This window comes from Schistocerca piceifrons, chromosome 7, assembly GCF_021461385.2.
Source record: "Schistocerca piceifrons isolate TAMUIC-IGC-003096 chromosome 7, iqSchPice1.1, whole genome shotgun sequence".
NCBI classification, from domain to species: Eukaryota; Metazoa; Arthropoda; class Insecta; order Orthoptera; family Acrididae; genus Schistocerca; species Schistocerca piceifrons.
Window position 1 is genome coordinate 62,012,034 of NC_060144.1, and position 17,959 is coordinate 62,029,992.

At 42.7% G+C, this 17,959-nt stretch overlaps 1 protein-coding gene across 5 annotated transcripts in view; it reads left to right on the plus strand.

Moving 5' to 3' along the window:
* LOC124805094 (guanine nucleotide exchange factor for Rab-3A-like) overlaps positions 1 to 17,959 on the plus strand; it is a 494,280-nt gene that overhangs the window by 86,666 nt on the left and 389,655 nt on the right. For 2 of the 5 annotated variants that reach the window (XM_047265532.1, XM_047265533.1), the window contains exon 2: positions 5,708 to 5,761. The gene's annotated coding sequence lies outside the window, so the exon portion shown is untranslated. The remainder of the gene's footprint in view (positions 1 to 5,707; positions 5,762 to 17,959) is intronic. The other 3 variants (XM_047265534.1, XM_047265535.1, XM_047265536.1) reach the window with 2 other exon arrangements.

Here is a 17,959-nt window from a genome sequence, read left to right on the forward strand (position 1 = left end):
GGAAAATACAGGGTGTCCGAAAAGTCTTTCCCTGATTACATAAATTGGTAACTTATGCTAGAAGTAAGATACAAATATGAAACTGGTGTCTAATTGTTTACAAACCATCAAAGTTTTTTTCACACATCAGTAAACTTCCACATGAGACCCTTGGTAGCACGTAGCACATCTAGGCGATATTCAATTTCCGTGCACACATGAGCCAACATCACTGGAGGGATCGATTCAACGACTGTGGTTATCCGTTGCCACAGGGTTTCAAGATCTGGTACACGTTTTCGGTAGACCTCGTCCTTGACATAACCCCGTAAAAAGAAGTCTAATGGGGTTATGTTAGGAGAACGTGGAGGCCAAACCGTTGGCCCATCACGACCAATCCATCGCCCAGGAAAGTTCATATCGAGATAGGCACGGACGTCCAAACCCCAATGAGGCGGTGCACCGTCTTGCTGAAACAAGACATCGGGGTGATACTGAAGCAGCTGAGGAACAGCATACAGTTGCAACATGTCCAGATGCACTGCAGGTGTGATGGTAGCCTCAGCGAAGAAGAATGGCCCGATAATTCGATCGTGCAATAGCGCGCACCAAACATTCACCTTTGGACTGTCTCTGGTGCACTCCATTATCTCGCCAGGGAGTTGTGAATCCCAAATGCGCACATTATGGCGATTCGCTACTCCACTGACAAAAAAGGTCGCTTCGTCGGAAAAGGCAATTCGTCTGAGATAACCATCATCGTCCTCAATACGTGATAGCATTTCGACCGCGAAATTCATATCGACGTGTAGTCACTGGGCAACAAGGCCTGAACGATTTGCAGTTTGTATGCACGAAGCAATAAACGTTTGTGTAAAATGTCATGGAAAGAGCTTTTTGGCATCTGTAATTCACGTGAGGTCCTGCGCACAGATTTCTTCGGACTTCACAGAAAGGACTGCCTTACAGCTTCCACCCTGTCTGCTGAGGTTCTCGGTCGACCAGACCTCATAAGGTCAGCAACCGATCCCGTGTTCTTGAACTTCTCGTACCAGGCTTTAATGCTCTTGACATCAGGTGGATTCCTTCCAAATGTTGTCTGGAAGTGTCTCTGCACTGTGGTTGGTGATCGTGTCTCATGCTACCACAGGACACACTGTGCCTTCTCCTGATTGGTTAACATGGCTTCTTGGGCACTGCACCTCATCCACTACTTACGTACTGCGAACCTAAAACAGAAAAAAAAACTTTGATAGTTGTAAACAATTCGACAGAAGTTTCATATTTGTATCTTACTTCTAGTCTGAGTTATCAATTTATGCAATCAGGGAAAGTCTTTTCGGACACCCTGTATTTGTCATTTTCCTCCCCAGTCACATGATACACTCTGCTGGATCAAGGCTGCCTCTAGATTCTTCTGTACATAACTAAATTTAGCTACAGGCACCAATATTGTTCCACCATGTTTTATATGTACCCCCTTCTGTAAGGTTTTCGCCTCTGTCTTTTTATTTACTGGAATCGGGCGAAGAAATTTACTTCGTACAGCTCTTATCTATTCCCTTGGCTGCATGTTCAGTCTCAGTGTCAGCTCGGCCCTAATTAAGGCTTCCAATCCACACTCATCCCTGATCGCCGGCCGGAGTGGCCATGCGGTTCTAGGCGCTACAATCTGGAACCGAGCGACCGCTACGGTCGCAGGTTCGGTTCCTCCCTCGGGCATGGATGTGTGTGATGTCTTTAGGTTAGCTAGGTTTAAGTAGTTCTAAGTTCTAGGCGACTGATGACCTCAGAAGTTAAGTCGCATAGTGCTCAGAGCCATGTGAACCATTTTTTTACCTGAACTATTTCTTTATTTTGCTACCTCTTTTAAGACAAAAAAGACTGGGAGCGAACGATTTGCAACTTGTGCAACAAACCAGACTGCAGCGATAACAGTCGGTGAACATGAAAGGAAGTCGCAGCTGAGAAGGAAATGAAATAGGTTGTGTCCTCTCCCTGAAGTTATTTAATCTGTACACTCAGCAATCAATAAAGAAAACCACGGAAAATTCGGAAAGGGTATCAATGTTACAAAGATATACGGTTTTCAATCTATAAAAACTAAAATGTGCAAACATTATGTATCCGCATTTCTAGAGTGACCACAAAAGATGCTTTGTAAATAAAAACAAATAAGTGTCTGATGTAAAATACTCTTTAATTAATTGAAGTAATCTTAAGATTGAAAAATGAATAATATGGGGAATTATGGCTCTAAGCACTATTGGAGTTAACATCTGAGGTCATCAGTCCCCTAGAACTTAGAACTACTTAAGCCTAACTAACCTAAGGACATCACACACATCCATGCCCGAGGCAGGATTCGAACCTGCGTCCGTAGCGGTCGCGCGGTTCCTGACTGAAGCGCCTAGAACCTCTTGGCATATGAGACTCTAGAAGCAGTAGATGAAGTCTGTTATTCGGGCAGCAACCGACAATGGACGAAGTGAGGAAGACAGAAAATGCAGACTGATAGTAGCAAGAAAAGCTTTCCTGAAGAAAAGAAATTTACTAACGTGGTTTATTCGTTTTAGATCGAGTAACTGATTAAGTTGTACTGAATCGAAGTGGACGAAAAGCTATTTGCGGCACATCTTGACTAGAAGCAGCAGTCTCTTGCTAAGATACATCCTGCGGCATGAAGGAGGGAAGTGTCTAGGTGCACGGCGGATTATACGTGTGCACCGCCCTGGAACCAATCGCAGCGCGAACTGTGCCTGCACCTTCCGCGTGTGTACAGCACCTAGATTGTGACGTCACTAGAGGCAGTGCGAGGCCCACGAGAAAGACAGGCCGCGGCGCGTACGTCACGAAGGTAAGCCTGAGCTAGTAGGTAGCTAGCTTGCTCGCTTAATTCGGCAGACAGAATGCGTTTCTAAACCTGTTATCTTGCAACGGGGCGTGTACACACTAATGAGAATTGCATCTTCAACTGTAATCTGCTATTATAAAGTCTTACTGATTATTAGTAGGACAACAAAATTTTAGTCGGCCGCTGTGACCGAGCGGTTCTAGGCGTTTCAGTCTGGAACCGCGCGACCGCTACGGTCGCAGGTTCGAATCCTGCCTCCAGGCCGGCCGGTGTGGTCGAGCGGTTCTCGGCGCTTCAGTCTGGACCCGCGAGACCGCTACCGTCGCAGGTTCGAATCCTGCCTCGGGCATGGATGTGTGTGATGTCCTTAGGTTAGTTAGGTTTAAGTAGTTCTAAGTTCTAGGGGACTGATGACCACAGAAGTTAAGTCCTATAGTGCTCAGAGCCATTTGAACCAATTTGAACAAAATTTGAGAACTATTCTCGACATAAATGATATAACATCTTGTTTATAGCATTTAGTCTTTTCTGCGTAAAAGTCCTCATTTCATACAAGACGTGGTGCCTTATGCAACTGATAATCATTTTGGCATGATTTTAATTTTGTTATACCCCAGTACAGTCGTAACAAATTATTTGTAGGTCTGTGGACTTCCTAGCATTGTAGGACTAATAACAGTAATAATCCACAATAGTGGATTCCAGTAGATGCAATTCTCGTTTGTACGTACACACCCAGTTACGAGTTAACAGGTGCAGAAACACAGTTCGTCTGCTGAGTTGAGCTCGGCCTACCTCCGTGACGTACGCGCCTCGGTCTGTCTTATTACTCACAGGCCTCGAGGCAGTGCGTGGCCAACGATAAATACAGGCCAGAGCGCAGACGGCCGTTAAGAGTGTGTCGTTAACGGAGTGTATCTACTGCCGCCGAGCAGATCCAAGACAGATCTGTTGACCCGCTGAGAGATAGTTCGTAAGTTTTGCAAAAGCGTGCTATTTTTTGGAAGAAAATATCTCAACGTTCTGTTGGTGACATTTGAAATCAGTGTGGTTTTAGAATATGTTTTAGGCTACTTTTTTGGTTAATAATTGAAGTGAGTATTTGTTTTAGTTAGGTAATGCACAAATACGATGGCAGTTCAATAAGTAATGCAACACATTTTTTTTCTGAAACAGGGGTTGTTTTATTCAGCATTGAAATACACCAAGTTATTCCCCAGTCTTTTAGCTACACAACACTATTTTTCAACGTAATCTCCATTCAATGCTACGGCCTTACGCCACCTTGAAATGAGGGCCTGTATGCCTGCACGGTACCATTCCACTGGTCGATGTCGGAGCCAACGTCGTACTGCATCAATAACTTCATCATCCGCGTAGTGCCTCCCACGGATTGCGTCCTTCATTGGGCCAAACATATGGAAATCCGACGGCGCGAGATCGGGGCTGTAGGGTGCATGAGAAAGAACAGTCCACTGAAGTTTTGTGAGCAGCTCTCGGGTGCGAAGACTTGTGTGAGGTCTTGCGTTGTCATGAAGAAGGAGAAGTTCGTTCAGATTTTTGTGCCTACGAACACGCTGAAGTCGTTTCTTCAATTTCTGAAGAGTAGCGCAATACACTTCAGAGTTGATCGTTTGACCATGGGGAAGGACATCGAACAGAATAACCCCTTCAGCGTCCCAGAAGACTGTAACCATGACTTTACCGGCTGAGGGTATGGCTTTAAACTTTTTTTTGGTAGGGGAGTGGGTGTGGCGCCACTCCATTGATTGCCGTTTTGTTTCAGGTTCGAAGTGATGAACCCATGTTTCATCGCCTGTAACAATCTTTGACAAGAAATTGTCACCCTCAGCCACATGACGAGCAAGCAATTCCGCACAGATGGTTCTCCTTTGCTCTTTATGGTGTTCGGTTAGACAACGAGGGACCCAACGGGAACAAACCTTTGAATATCCCAACTGGTGAACAATTGTGACAGCACTACCAACAGAGATGTCAAGTTGAGCATTGAGTTGTTTGATGGTGATCCGTCGATCATCTCGAACGAGTGTGTTCGCACGCTCCGCCATTGCAGGAGTCAAAGCTGTGCACGGCCGGCCTGCACGCGGGAGATCAGACAGTCTTGCTTGACCTTGCGGCGATGATGACACACGCGTTGCCCAACGACTCACCGTGCTTTTGTCCACTGCCAGATCACCGTAGACATTCTGCAAGCGCCTATGAATATCTGAGATGCCCTGGTTTTCCGCCAAAAGAAACTCGATCACTGCCCGTTGTTTGCAACGCACATCCGTTACAGACGCAATTTTAACAGCTCCGTACAGCGCTGCCACCTGTCGGAAGTCAATGAAACTATACGAGACGAAGCGGGAATGTTTGAAAATATTCCACAAGATATTTCCAGTTTTTTCAACCAAAATTGGCCGAGAAAAAAAATGTGTTGCATTACTTATTGAACTGCCCTCGTATTTTAGTTTAATTTGCTTTCTTTTTTGACTGAAAGTGCTTCAGATGTTTTCAGATGTAGCATATTACGTATCGTTTTATTTATTTTGCGACTGGTACAAGCTTTTATGCACTATTTCATTAATAAAACAACTAGTTCTCTGTTAACGTAGTTCCTGTATTGCATTTCATAGCATGTTTAAGATCGACCTTCTCATTTTACAAGCACTGTGTCAGAATACTAGCTGTACCCGGCCAAGCTCTGCTGTGGCTCTGTGTCTGCTTAGATGGAAAGGAAAGAACAGAGAAAGCACTCGTTCCTAATATGCATGGGAATCGGATATACGTCGTAATCTCCTTCTCTCTGAAGTCTCTGTTATTCCATGATGTTCATCTCCTGATGTTTCATACACCTATTACTTGTTTCAGGGGCCCTGGGAGAGAGGATCTACAGGAAGTGAGCTTCTGCAACATCGACTGTAGGTAAATATATTCAAAATAGTACTGCCAACATAACTATCAATATTTTATCGACCTTAAGGAAGAGACTCTCATTTGTATGAGTTTTCTGGTGTAGACATGCCCGTAAACCCATTCCTGAGAATTCGTAACTAATCGATCTGGACCTGATAACCTTCTGGTGTTACTTTGATTCAGTAATAATTATACTCATCACATATTGCTCCTAAAATAATGCATTGTTAGTGAAAAATGACCTAACTAATCAAGCAAAGCTAAGAAGAAATGCGATTTTGTTCGAATATAACAACATTCCATTAATGATCGTATATATTACCACGGCGAACTATACGTATGAAATATTGTATTGCTCAATTATTGTGGTAATGTAGACATATATGTCAACCACATTGCTGTTTACACAGTATATGTAATAATAAAAAGTGTTTGAAGCGGATAGTGAGTGATACATTATTTCATTTCTCGAATAACATGATAAAGTAAGAAGTTATTATTTCACGGATAACAGACACAGCACCCAAAACGAGAATGGTAGCAATGTAACTCTGCAAAGATGCCTGAACTCGTCTGAAAGCACAAAATGTCTTATTGCTAAGCAAAATAGAAAACACAGGATTAATTTACTTCCTCAGTTAACCAGGTGCCCAGCCGCGGTTCTCATTTACCTTCATCGTGCAAATGTATAAATTATGCTCCTGAGCTTTTCGTATATTCCATCGTTGCTGTCACTAGAGGTAAGTGCTTTCCGGGAATGTAGACAACCATGAAGGTGAGAGAGGTAGAACGTTCTTGAACATAATTAAAGTGATGTAACTCTGTGCCCCCCCCCCCCTTGAACCATGGACCTTGCCGTTGGTGGGGAGGCTTGCGTGCCTCAGCGATACAGATGGCCGTACCGTAGGTGCAACCACAACGGAGGGCCAGACAAACATGTGGTTCCTGAAGAGGGGCAGCAGCCTTTTCAGTAGTTGCAGGGGCAACAGTCTGGATGATTGACTGATCTGGCCTTGTAACATTAACCAAAACGGCCTTGCTGTGCTGGTACTGCGAACGGCTGAAAGCAAGGGGAAACTACAGCCGTAATTTTTCCCGAGGAAATGCAGATTTACTGTATGATTAAATGATGATGGCGTCCTCTTGGGTAAAATATTCCGGAGGTAAAATAGTCCCCCATTCGGATCTCCGGGCGGGGACTACTCAAGAGGACGTCGTTATCAGGAGAAAGAAAACTGGTGTTCTACGGATCGGAGCGTGGAATGTCAGATCCCTTAATCGGGCAGGTAGGTTAGAAAATTTAAAAAAGGAAATGGATAGGTTAAAGTTAGATATAGTGGGAATTAGTGAAGTTCGGTGGCAGGAGGAACAAGACTTTTGGTCAGGTGATTACAGGGTTATAAATACAAAATCAAATAGGGGTAATGCAGGAGTAGGTTTAATAATGAATAAGAAAATAGGAGTGCGCGTTAGCTACTACAAACAGCATAGTGAACGCATTATTGTGGCCAAGATAGACACAAAGCCCATGCCTACTACAGTAGTACAAGTTTATATGCCAACTAGCTCTGCAGATGATGAAGAAATAGATGAAATGTATGACGAGATAAAAGAAATTATTCAGATTGTGAAGGGAGACGAAAATTTAATAGTCACGGGTGACTGGAATTCGTCAGTAGGAAAAGGGAGAGAAGGAAACGTAGTAGGTGAATATGGATTGGGGGGAAGAAATGAAAGAGGAAGCCGCCTTGTAGAATTTTGCACAGAGCATAACTTAATCATAACTAACACTTGGTTCAAGAATCATAAAAGAAGGCTGTATACCTGGAAGAATCCTGGAGATACTAAGAGGTATCAGATAGATTATATAATGGTAAGACAGAGATTTAGGAGCCAGGTTTTAAATTGTAAGACATTTCCAGGGGCAGATGTGGATTCTGACCACAATCTATTGGTTATGAACTGCAGATTGAAACTGAAGAAACTGCAAAAAGGTGGGAATTTAAGGAGATGGGAACTGGATAAACTGAAAGAACCAGAGGTTGTAGAGAGTTTCAGGGAGAGCATAAGGGAACAATTGACAGGAATGGGCGAAAGAAATGCAGTAGAAGAAGAATGGGTAGCTCTGAGGGATGAAGTAGTGAAGGCAGCAGACGATCAAGTAGGTAAAAAGACGAGGGCTAATAGAAATCCTTGGGTAACAGAAGAAATATTGAATTTAATTGATGAAAGGAGAAAATATAAAAATGCAGTAAATGAAGCAGGCAAAAAGGAATACAAACGTCTCAAAAATGAGATCGACAGGAAGTGCAAAATGGCTAAGCAGGGGTGGCTAGAGGACAAATGTAAGGATATAGAGGCTTGTCTCACTAGGGGTAAGATAGATACTGCCTACAGGAAAATTAAAGAGACCTTTGGAGAGAAGAGAACCACTTGTATGAATATCAAGAACTCAGATGGCAACCCAGTTCTAAGCAAAGAAGGGAAGGCAGAAAGGTGGAAGGAGTATATAGAGGGTTTATACAAGGGCGATGTGCTTGAGGACAATATTATGGAAATGGAAGAGGATGTAGATGAAGACGAAATGGGAGATAAGATACTGCGTGAAGAGTTTGACAGAGCACTGAAAGACCTGAGTCGAAACAAGGCCCCGGGAGTAGACAACATTCCATTAGATCTACTGATGGCCTTGGGAGAGCCGGTCATGACAAAACTCTACCATCTGGTGAGCAAGATGTATGAGACAGGCGAAATACCCTCAGACTTCAAGAAGAATATAAAAATTCCAATCCCAAAGAAAGCAGGTGTTGACAGATGTGAAAATTACCGAACTATCAGTTTAATAAGTCACAGCTGCAAAATACTAACGCGAATTCTTTACAGACGAATGGAAAAACTGGTAGAAGCGGACCTCGGGGAAGATCAGTTTGGATTCCGTAGAAAGGTTGGAACACGTGAGGCAATACTAACCTTACGACTTATCTTAGAAGAAAGATTAAGAAAAGGCAAACCTACGTTTGTAGCATTTGTAGACTTAGAGAAAGGTTTTGACAATGTTAACTGGAATACTCTCTTTCAAATTCTGAAGGTGGCAGGGGTAAAATACAGGGAGCGAAAGGCTATTTACAATTTGTACAGAAACCAGATGGCAGTTATAAGAGTCGAGGGGCATGAAAGGGAAGCAGTGGTTGGGAAAGAAGTGAGACAGGGTTGTAGCCTCTCCCCGATGTTATTCAATCTGTATATTGAGCAAGCAGTAAAGGAAACAAAGGAAAAATTCGGAGTAGGTATTAAAATTCATGGAGAAGAAGTAAAAACTTGGAGGTTCGCCGATGACATTGTAATTGTCAGAGACAGCAAAGGACTTGGAAGAGCAGTTGAACGGAATGGACAGTGTCTTCAAAGGAGGATATAAGATGAACATCAACAAAAGCAAAACGAAGATAATGGAATGTAGTCAAATTAAATCGGGTGATGCTGAGGGAATTAGATTAGTAAATGAGACACTTAAAGTACTAAAGGAGTTTTGCTATTTAGGGAGTAAAATAACTGATGATGGTCGAAGTAGAGAGGATATAAAATGTAGACTGGCAATGGCAAGGAAATCGTTTCTGAAGAAGAGAAATTTGTTAACGTCGAGTATAGATTTAAGTGTCAGGAAGTCGTTTCTGAAAGTATTTGTATGGAGTGTAGCCATGTATGGAAGTGAAACATGGACGATAACTAGTTTGGACAAGAAGAGAATAGAAGCTTTCGAAATGTGGTGCTACAGAAGAATGCTGAAGATAAGGTGGGTAGATCACGTAACTAATGAGGAGGTATTGAATAGGATTGGGGAGAAGAGAAGTTTGTGGCACAACTTGACTAGAAGAAGGGATCGGTTGGTAGGACATGTTTTGAAGCATCAAGGGATCACAAATTTAGCATTGGAGGGCAGCGTGGAGGGTAAAAATCGTAGAGGGAGACCAAGAGATGAATACACCAAGCAGTTTCAGAAGGATGTAGGTTGCAGTAGGTACTGGGAGATGAAGAAGCTTGCGGAGGATAGAATAGCATGGAGAGCTGCATCAAACCAGTCTTAGGACTGAAGACCACAACAACAACTCTGTTCCAAGTAACTGAGCCGTTACTACATACACTAAGATTTCCGTTGCCACATCGGTAACTGCACGCCATTATAAGAACCAGTGACGAGTCAAATTTAGTCAGCCTCCCTAACCGTCCTGGCTTATGTTGGCCACCGCCCACCGCGAGATGAAGTGATGGCTGGTAGCACTGAGGGCTCGTGACGTAGCAAGGAAAGTACAGGATGACCCAAAAGTCCGTTAGCATTGGAAAATTCAATACTTCTCGGAATAATGTTGGTAGAGAGGTAAAAATTGACGCACGCACTTCAAATAAGATGGGGTTTTATTAAAATCAAGAAAGCGCAGAAAAGACCAAAGATGGCGCTTCATGTTATATAAAAGCAATAATTAGCAGAACAGTTGATTTTTAATAAAGACGATGTTCTTTATAACAAATGCTCAGAATGTCGGCCGTCGTTCATCAGCAATACCTGTAGTCGCGGGACAATGTTATGAACAGCAGCACAGTATATCAGTAGGTATGGTGAGAAGTTGCCATCGCATGTCGTCTTTTAGCATCCATAATGGGGTCGGACATTCGCAGTAGATTTGAGACTCCAGGTAACCCTATAACCAGTAATCACGCGCATTGAGGTCAGGGGACGTGTAGTGCTACGCATGACGGAAGTACAGCACGCGATTCTCACCAAACGATGTGCGCACGAGATCTTCCACATGTGTAGCAATGTGGGGTCGAGTGCCATCTTGCATAAAAGTCGTATTTTCCAGCAGGTTTTGATCAGCCGGGCTACGGATGATCTTGTTCCCTCTCTCATTACAGCTCATTTTACACACGACTGTCATGCGGCGACGCTGACGTATTGCTGTCCAGCGCCATCTGTTGGCCAGTTTTTGCACTCGTTTTTGATGTCAACAAAACCCTGTGTCATTTCAGGCATGTGTGTCAATTTTTATCTCTCTGCCTACGTTATTCCGTTAGTTAGTGTGTTTCCGAACGTTTACGTACTTCCGGGTCACCCCGTGTATATGCGGAGCAGAGGCGAATGGAGGATCAGTATAGCGATGAGACGGGCCGCAAATGGGGAAATGGCGAGACGTGTGCGACTCTGAAAAAGGGCAGAATGTTACGGCGCTGTGCCTAGGAACGAGCATCATGGAAGCTGGTCGAATGTTCGCGTGCTTTTGTCGCGAGGATCTGCGGGAAGTAGGTGAAGGAAAGCGAAGTCACGAGCAGGGGACGGAGTGCTGGGCGTCCACGCATAATCGCAGAAAGTTGAGTCCGCAGGCTTATGCTCGCCCTGTAGCGTAGGTTGCGCGGCGATCGGTAGCTGAAGTGAGAACAGAGTACAGTACCATTGTAGACGAAGGTGTTTGTGAGTACCACACCGTTGGGCGCCCCCTGCTGGACATGCGGTTGCGCAGCAGGTGACATCTAAGTGTCCCTATGATGACACAACGCTATTGCAAGTTATGGTAACAGCGGACACTAGATCATCGAGATTGTACGGTGGGTCGATGAAACGCTTCGCCTTATTGGATTGTAAGCTCTCTACAAAAAATTTGTCTGTATATGAGAAAAACTGAATATATTTACACTACTGGCCATTAAAATTTCTACACCCCGAAGATGACGTGCTACAAACGCGGAATTTAACCGACAGGAAGAAGATGCTGTGTTACGCAAATCATTAGCTTTTCAGAGCATTCACACAAGGTTGGCGCCGGTGGCGACACCTACAACGTGCTGACATGAGGAAAGTTTCCAACCGATTTCTCATACACAAAACAGCAGTTGGCCGGCGTTGCCCGGTGAAACGTTGTTGTGATGCGTCGTGTAAGGAGGAGAAATGCGTACCATCACGTTTCCGACTTTGATAAAGGTCGGATTGTAGCCTATCGCGATTGCGGTTTATCGTATCGCGACATTGCTGCTCGCTTTGGTCGAGATCCAATGACTGTTAGCAGAGTATGGAATCGGTGGGTTCAGGAGGGTAATACGGAACGCCGTGCTGTATCCCAACGGCCTCGTATCACTATCAGTCGAAATGACAGGCATCTTATCCTCATGGCTGTAACGGATCGTGCAGCCACGTCTCGATCCCTGAGTCAACAGATGGGGACGTTTGCAGGACAATAATCACCTTCACGAACAGTTCGACGATGTTTGCAGCAGCATGGACTATCAGCTCGGAGACCGTGGCTGCGGTTACCCTTGACGCTGCATCACAGACAGGAGCGCCTGCGATGGTGCACTCAACGACGAACCTGGGTGCACGAGTGGCAAAACGTCATTTTTTCGGATGAATCCAGATTCTGTTTACAGCATCATGGTGGTCGCATCCGTGTTTGGCGTGTCTGGCGTATCACCCGGCGTGATGGTATGGGGTGCCATTGGTTACACGTCTCGGTCACTTCTTGTTCGCATTGACGGCACTTTGAACAGTGGGCGTTACATTTCAGATGTGTTACGACCCGTGACTCTACCCTTCATTCGATTCCTGCGAAACCCTACATTTCAGCAGGATAATGCACGACATCAGGTTCAGGTCCTGTACAGGCCTTTCTGGATACAGAAAATGTTCGACTGCTGCCCTGGCAAGCACATTCTCCAGATCTCTCACCAGTTGAAAACGTCTGCTCAATAGTGGCCGAGCAACTGGCGCGTCACAATACGCCAGTCACTACTCTTGACGAACCTTGCTATCGTGTTGAAGCTGCATGGGCAGTTGTACCTGTACACGCCATCCAAACTCTGTTTGACTCAAAGCCCAGGCGTATCAAGGCTGTTATTTCGGCCAGAGGTGGTTGTTCTAGGTACTGATTTCTCAGGATATATGCACCCAAATTGCGTGAAAATGTAATCACATGTCAGTTCTACTATAATATATTTGTCCAATGAATATCCGTTTATCATCTGCATTTCTTCTTGGAGTAGCAATTTTAATGACCAGTAGTGTATTTCAAAAACATGTTTCGTCGTGTAACGTGTACTGTAAGCATAGTATTCAATAGCTGAGCAAAACTAATTGTGGGGTTCGCCCTATGTTGCGCATGCAAACAGTGTCGTGAAATAATACAATATTTGAACGTAACGAAATGGTAAAAGAAACTAATTCTGTGCTCAATGAAAACTATATAACTGAAAATCAGTACCGAAGTACATTATGGACGTTGCGTGGTAAGAAGTGCAACGTTTTACTTGGGATATGCACGAAAAATTACTGCTCTCATCGGAAGAAAATAACTGTTTGAAATTATCAGCCGGCCGTAGTGGCCGATCGGTCCTAGGCGCTACAGTCTGGAAGCGTGCGGTCGCAGGTACGAATCCTGCTTCGGGCATGGATGTATGTCACGTCCTTAGGTTAGTTAGGTTTAAGTTTAAAGTTCTAGGGGACGGATGACCTCAGCAGTTAAATCCCATAGTGCTCAGAGCCATTTCAACCATTTTTGATATTATTAGTGCTGCTAACTGAAAATTAGTGTGCTTGTTGCCACGACACCTGACAATCCTGACTACACATTGTTCCCTCAAGAATGCAAAGTGAGGTCTGCCCTGAAATAAAATTGATTTCTCTCTTGCTCAGCATGCTGCTTTTACGTCTGGAGTATTGACATTCCCGAAAGCAAATACAAATCAGCAGATGCAGCAGCTAAAGATAAATTATCTACTTTTTTATTTATTTATTTTTTGTCAGAAACAGTCTGTGTCTTTGTGTGGCGTAAGGAGCAATGTACACACGGCAAATTCTTCACAACTTTACTATGAATCACGGAGGTGGGGTTTACTTTAAAGAAAATCGTTTTTGAGAAATCAGACTACAATTATTGACAAAAAGACTGCACAAAATAAGAAGACTCTAGCTATTACAAAGTTCTCTCACTACAAAGAAAGAAAGTTCCTCTAAAATGTTGTCCATCGTTATAGAGAACAAGAAAGTATTATAAATGAGTTTTTATCTCCAGAGTAAAGTACTCCAGATAGTTTCATTCAAGGTTCACAGAAAACAGATCTCATTCTCTGAAAAACTCAGCTGCTCGCTGCTATACCTCAAATAAGAATGGCCGGCTGCTGCACAACTGACTGACTGACAAGTCAGCCACAGATGAAATTAAAACAGATCCGAGGATCTTATTCACTACCCGTGCAGTGCGCTCGTTCATCTTTGTCCCAGTACAATAAAGGCGAATTATGTACAATACCACAAAACATATAAAAACCTTACAGGTTGGAAGACGTTTCTTGTTACACGTGGCTGATGGTCGCGTCCGGATTCGCTGTCATCAAGATGGACGATTGCTCGAAACATCCAACACGTCACGTCCGCAGGTCTGTGGGGCCAGTATCATGTTACGGCAGATGTTCACCTGGCCCATGGAACTTGCGGGCCCCCTTCATTCTTTCGTGCTTGATGTCGAGGGCAATGGCAACCTCCAGAAGACATATCTGTGTTGGAAGGTCAGAATCCTGCTACAATGCTTTCAGCAGCACGATAGTGAATTCTCGTTGATGTCTTGGCCACTACATTCGACCGATGTGAACTCGATGGAACACGAAAATCCGGGTAGTGATATGTTTAAACGCGAGTGCTCCTTCAAAATTGTTAAACTATTGCATTTACTTCGATAGTTAATGATTCAGATGATTATTGAACATAAATTACTCTTCCTAAGACATTAATGCGAAGTCTTATGTGTGCAAAATCTCTTCAAGTAATACCGGTTTCGGATTACAAACATTCCATCTTGACATCTGTCCTTGTGGAAAAGTAACTTTCTAATTGCAGGAGCTAAGCAGTCTGCACATGACAGAGGACTTTTAAATAGACATTGCCTCTTTTAAATGCCAACGTGCTGTCGACACAATCGTCACGGTTTTCCGTACGACATAAAAATATGTACTTTTGTATAAATTGAATATTAGCAAAGGAAGCCAGGTTCATCGCCCTGCAGTACCTACCACCTAAATATAACTGGAGGAGGGGAAAGTATCTGCCTTTAGAGTCTTTTAGGCGATACTTGTTCTTTAGTTGCGAACTGTGAAACAAAACGCACAGTTTGCTTTAGCAAGCTTCTATTCGCCTGCATTGTGAAGTCAGATAAGGGCTCCAGCGATGCTGCCAGTTGTGAGGCTGTGGGGACAATACAGTACAATACAGAGCGGCGCCGAGTTGTCCGGAAGCTGGCTGCGTACTGTAGAAAGCGAGAGAGAGAGAGAGAGAGAGAGAGAGAGAGAGAGCGTCGCTTTGTGCCAGAGGTACCGACCACCGCCTGCCGCGTGTTCAACGCTTCATTTGCAAAGCCCCTACTTTCCAGCCTCTGGCAGCAAGCCTAGAGCAAGTTGTGCTGTCCGCTGGCTGCTGTATCCAGTGCGTGACCCCCGCAGGCAGCGAGGGAGGCGCGGCAACCACTATAGCGAACACTGCCTGTTACCCACTTTCGTTATAACTGTTATGTTTCATGTTGTTCCGTGTTATTGTTGAAAACTAAATTCTTTTCCTATTCTTAACCTTTTAATGGTTCAAATGGCTCTAAGCATTATAGAACTTAACATCTGAGACTTATTCACAATAAAGGATGGCAGCCAAAAACAGTTGCAGGATAGAATTTTTTTATTAAAATTCTTGACCAAGGTTTCGGTACAAATAAATATACCTTCCTCAGAAGTAAAACTTCCTGAATAGAAAGACACATTCATTAGAAAAGCCATATCAACGAAAGTGAGAAACAGAAGTTTAAATAACGGTGAAATTGCTAAAGTAATACAGGCACACAATCTTTAGTACTTACTAAAATTACATCATGCACTGGAGAATAATAAAACAATTATGCCAAAAGGCGTCGTCAGTAATTAATATATCATCTCCATTTGTACAACATGTGTAATGGGCACAGGATCAAAGCGAACAGTTTAACAATGTTACTTCGCCTATGAACTGTTGAGACACGAGTGTGAAGGCACTAAGGCAGATTGTTTCGCCGAGAGAGGGCACTTGCATGTGCCAGACTCGCGCATATTACAATCCATAAATACATACATAAGCGCATCAAAATTTATTAAAGGTTGTGTTAATTCAAACTTTGTCTTAATAAATAAAGCGTATCACGCCAATTAAAGACATTTATGTAAACTAGAAATATAGAACCAAATTTACCTGTGTCCTAGTGTCAAACGGATAAAGCTTGCGCTTGGAACATCTAACGAGAGAGGGCACTACTGTAATGCGCGAGAGTCTCGCGTAACGTAGGCAGTGAAATACATACTAGCGAAACAACCAAAATGTTATAATAAAACGAAACCATCTGTCTGTATGAATAAAACATAGTAGTCATTTAACCACATATACACATTGAAATTCATAATTAACAAACATCACAATATGTAGATCCCAACAAGACAGGAAAAGCGCATTTCACCGGCATCAACAAGCAAGAAAATAACTCCTAGTCAGCCAGACTATATTACATTAAGGCAATGAGGGGTTTGAAACTGTCTAAAAAATTTTTTTGTTTCGAAGCTGCACCTGTTCATTAAGAACAAAACCATCTTTTAGAGACAGATGCTTGAAAATCTCTAATTCTTCGAGCAAGTCTAGTTTGTCACCTTTATCAGCTTCATGAAGCAGCTCTACGTCGTCCAGTTCTCTTGGCGTGTGCTGTAAGAGCCATAGATGTTCAGCAAAGGTGGAATTATATACGTTTTCCCCATTTTTACCTAACCTGTGTTCTTTATACCTAACTTTAATGGGTCTACCTGTCTGCCCTATGTAATAGTTTGGGCAGTCGTTACAAGTAATTTTGTATACACCGGACTTAGTGCTGAGTTCTTCTCGTGCTCCAATCTTATGAATTACTCTACGTTTGAGGCTATTATTTACGGAAAAAGCAACTCTATAACCGTATTGTTTCTGTAAAAGTCTTTTAATCTTATATGAAACGTTCCCTAAAAATGGAATAGAAATAAAGTTATTACTCTCATAGTTTTTTGCCCTGTTATCTCCTAAAGTAGAAAATTTTACAGCTGTTTTTTTCTTAGCAATTCGGTCAATTAATTTAGGGTCGTATCCATTGTTAGTAGCTATTGATTTTAATAAAAATATTTCATTTTCAAAACAATTCTGTGCTAAAGGTGTGCTCACAGCGCGATGAACTGCAGAATGAAAAAAGGCGATCTTGTGAGTTTGAGGATGACAGGAATGTGCTGGAATAATATTATCAGAAAAAGTTTCTTTACGGAAAATGTCGAAGCTAATAGTGTTACCCGATAACTTAAGTTTCAAATCAAGAAAATTGAGTTCTCTCTCGTTATTTTGTATCTCTTTTGTAAATTTCATTTTCTCGTGGAAACTGTTGAAAACATGAAACAGTTGTTGTAGATCTTGGTCACAACCTTGAAATAGTATGAGTATATCATCAACATAACGAGCATAAAAAGAAATCTTATTGCCTAACGTAGGGTTGTTTTTGAAGAAATTTTCTTCTAGCGCATTCATAAAGATGTCAGCAAAGATGCCAGCTAACGGGCAACCCATGGCTAAGCCGAATGGTTGCTCATACATTTTACCATTAAACTGAAAGTAATTGTAATCTAGTACAACCTGCAGTAGTGACATAAGTTCCGACAACTGTAGCTCACTTAAAGTTTTATGTTGTCGAATGTTACCTTCAATAATCTTAAGAGTGATATCCACTGGAACATTAGTGTATAAACTTACGACGTCAAAAGAAACCAAACGAGAGGAAGAAGTGATCTCTATTGATTTTAGCTTGTTTATTACCTCAGCACTATTTTTAACAGAGTAATTGTTTTCAAAAACAAAGGCTTCTTTAATTTTAGTGTGTAAAAATCTCGCTAATTTGTGATGTGGGCTCTTTATTCCATTAACAATGGGACGAACTGGGTGTTGACTTTTGTGTACCTTAAACTGACTTCTAAGCGTAGGTGCTCTAGGGTTCATGTTAATTAAGGTTTTCTTTTGAAACTCTTTCATAAGATGTTTACTTCTTCTTAAAGTATCTCTAATTTGCTTTTGTAACGTAGGGGTATGATCCTGCTCAATTTCAAATATACCATTTTCTTCGAAAAAAGCCAAAGTTTTCGCAATGTATTCACTTTTATAGG